This window comes from Miniopterus natalensis, chromosome 14 (assembly GCF_054644295.1).
Source record: "Miniopterus natalensis isolate mMinNat1 chromosome 14, mMinNat1.hap1, whole genome shotgun sequence".
Lineage (NCBI taxonomy): Eukaryota > Metazoa > Chordata > Mammalia > Chiroptera > Miniopteridae > Miniopterus > Miniopterus natalensis.
Window position 1 is genome coordinate 22,866,526 of NC_142094.1, and position 3,010 is coordinate 22,869,535.

Genomic DNA, 3,010 nt, shown 5'->3' on the forward strand with positions numbered 1-3,010 from the left:
AGAAACAGAAGCGTGGGGGTGGGGTGAACAAAAAAGGAGCCAAAAGCAGAGAATGAGGCCAGGCCAGCCAAGTGCTTTTTGTGGGGTCTTAATTAAGCCTGGAGGCCCCATTGTTCCTTTCAGGGTGAAACATATGTTCAGGGCCTGGCTGGGGTTTGGGACTGAAATTTCAATGGTGCTGGGCCCTGTGATCTGCCACGGGAGGGGGGCAGGGGAGGCGGTGTGGGGGAGGCTTTTCCTAAGCCCAACAAGAATCTAGAGCATCTCAGAGTCTCCTTTACTGGAGCAGGAAATAAAACAACTAGAAAAGGCAGCAGAGGCCCCTGCCCCGCCCCAGTGTGGGAAAATAAACAGGCTGTGTGACCTTAGGCGAGCCTCAGTTTCCCAATGTACACCATCCAGACAAAGCTGGCTGCAATAATCGACAGTCACCCCCACCTGCTGTCATGTGTGCAGGGGCCACCGCAGTGGCCGGCACCCCAATAGCAAAGGGCTTGAGCTCGAGGTGAGTCACACTTCGAGTGCTCGCTCTGCTGTTCACCAACTGCGTCACCTTGGGCAAGTGACTCAGTCTCTTGGAGCCTGTTTCCTCGCCTGTAAAGTGGGGATGATGATTTCCACCCCCTGCATTTGCAGTGGGAATGGACTGGGATGATCCACATGGAGCCCTCTGCACACAGCACCTCTATTCTCAGCAGTCATGGTCATTACCAGTGAACCTTCCCCCCATGGAGCCCTGGTGGTGGAAGGAAAGGGACACTAGCCCGTGAGCACGCTCAGAGCAAAGAAAGGGACCACAGAACAGAGTGGCCAGCGGCCTGCAGAACAACACGCCCAGGTCTTACTGTGACTACTGCGATGCATAGACCTCTCCCATGACTCTCCGTCTGTGAGAAAGACGCACTGCATGGTAGGAAACACAAAGAATGTGAAAGCCCACTATCAGGAAGGGCTGGAAGAGCAGGCTCCCTGCGGGGGCAATGATCCCACCTCCCCCCAGGTAGTTGCCAGTGCCCCACGTGGGGGGCCCTCCTCCTGGGATGATGCCAGTGGGACCTGCTCCTGACATGAGGCTGCCCATGGAAGGGCACCTGCCAATGATGCCTGGGCTCCCTATGATGAGATCCCCCGCCCATCCTATGATGGGGCCTACCCGACCAGGAATGGCTGGCCAGACAGATGAGGAGAGAGGGGGCCCTCTTTCTATCAGCTTGATATTACTGCTCTACTTCACCCGCAGATCGTGGTGCTGCGACTCTGTGCTTTCTAACAGCAAGACCAGGAAGAGTCACTCCCTCTTCCTATCAAAGAGAAAATAGTTTTGGAGGGGAGTAGTGGGACAAATAAAGCAATTTTCATTTGTATTGTGACATGTGAAAATAAAATTGCCAACTCTTTCAGTTTAAAAAAAAAAAAAAAAAAAGGAAGGAAGGAGGGAAGGAAGGAAGGGGAGAAGGAAAGAAAGGAAAGAACCATAGCACAGCCCATCCAGGCTGCAGATGTTCAAGATGAAGAGAGTGGCTCTGTAGGTGGGGAAGGTTGAAGGTCTTGGAAAACCCAAGTAAGTCAAGGGTGGGGTGGCCTTTGAGCAAGGGAATAGCCTCTCAGAGGTGTGAGGCTGGGGCTCTAAGCAGCGTGTTTAAGGACAGAGCAGGTTGCTCTGTCTGGATGGAGATCCAGCTGGGGTGTGGTGGGACTGGATGCACAGGGTGTTGTGTGAGTCAGAACGTGACACAAATGCAGACAAGCTAAAACTCTGAGCTTCTCTTTCCTTAGCCATCCAAGGAGAGCCCTGGACTCAAGGATTTCCAAGCCCACGCTTCACTTCAGGGGACAGGGAGCCACAGAAGGTTTTGAGCCTGCAGGCACTGTGGGGACAGCAGAATTCCAGCCTGCGCCAAGGGAACTGTAGGTGAGAGAGCCTGAGCGACAGGGATGGTCTCCAAAGAACTCACTAAGCTACTTCTAGGGTGAGATGATCAGCATTTAGAAACAACCGTGCCCAGAGAACACCAGCATCAGGTGACAAGTACAGCAGTCAAACAAGAGCTTTCCTGATTCTTCCCATTCTGGGGCCCGAACCAGCAGCTAGAGAGGTGAGCAGGAGCACACCTGTCCCATGGCAGTGGCCCCATCTGCTGTAGGTCTGAGCTGGAGGGGAGAAGCCCTAAATAAAGATGGACATTCTAATATTTGCTGAAAGATGCTATTATTTGCTACCTGCTAGTGACTGCGAAAGCCCTCTCGGGCCTCTCACCTAGGCCGGAGATTTCACTGAGGACCAGTGAAGAGTAAGGCAGGAGGGCCCGTTTGCAAGGGCGACGGGGAGAGATGACAGCCGCTTTCTGTTTGCCTCCTCGCAAGCCCAGCTCACCCAGGATCCGGCTGCAGGGGCACAGCTAGGGAATGACGATTGCCAAGTGAAAAAAGTGAGGTACAGGACCATGTAGAGCATGCTGTCTTTTACTTAAGAAAGGGAGAGTATCTATGGGAGGAAACCAAAAACTAATAAAAATGGTTTCAGTAAGGGGAAGGAAGAGACAGGATTGGAAAGTAGACTTCTCTGGAAGCACCTTAGTTCATGGTTTTGACTCTGGAGCCAGTTAAATGTCTTACATAATAACTATGAAATACAGTTAAATCAAAAAATTTAAAATTCATATCTAAAAATAAATAAATAAAATGAAGCAGATGGACTTCACTACATATCAAGGTTGTGGTTTAACCACAGGAAATTATTTGATAACAATAATAATTTTATAATACAGTACTATATCACGAGGACAAAAAGAACTTCAAAAGTATCTTAAATTGTATTTAGTAACTGTAATTTAGCGATAAATAGTACTAAATAACCTTATTTTAGTAGCCCCAGGAGTGTTTAACTCTCAAGCTAATTCACACTCAGCCTCCAGCAATTGGTTAAAATTACCATTTAAGTGTGCTTACTGGTCTGTGGCTCCAGGCTCCTGCTCCAGGTAAGCTAAGCCGATTCTGACTGTGATTCTCT

The 3,010-nt window shown here is 49.9% G+C and overlaps 1 pseudogene; it reads left to right on the forward strand.

The window, feature by feature from the left end:
* Positions 1 to 446: 446 nt before the first annotated feature.
* LOC148091516 (U1 small nuclear ribonucleoprotein C-like) lies at positions 447 to 1,319 on the forward strand (annotated as a pseudogene).
* Positions 1,320 to 3,010: the final 1,691 nt, after the last annotated feature.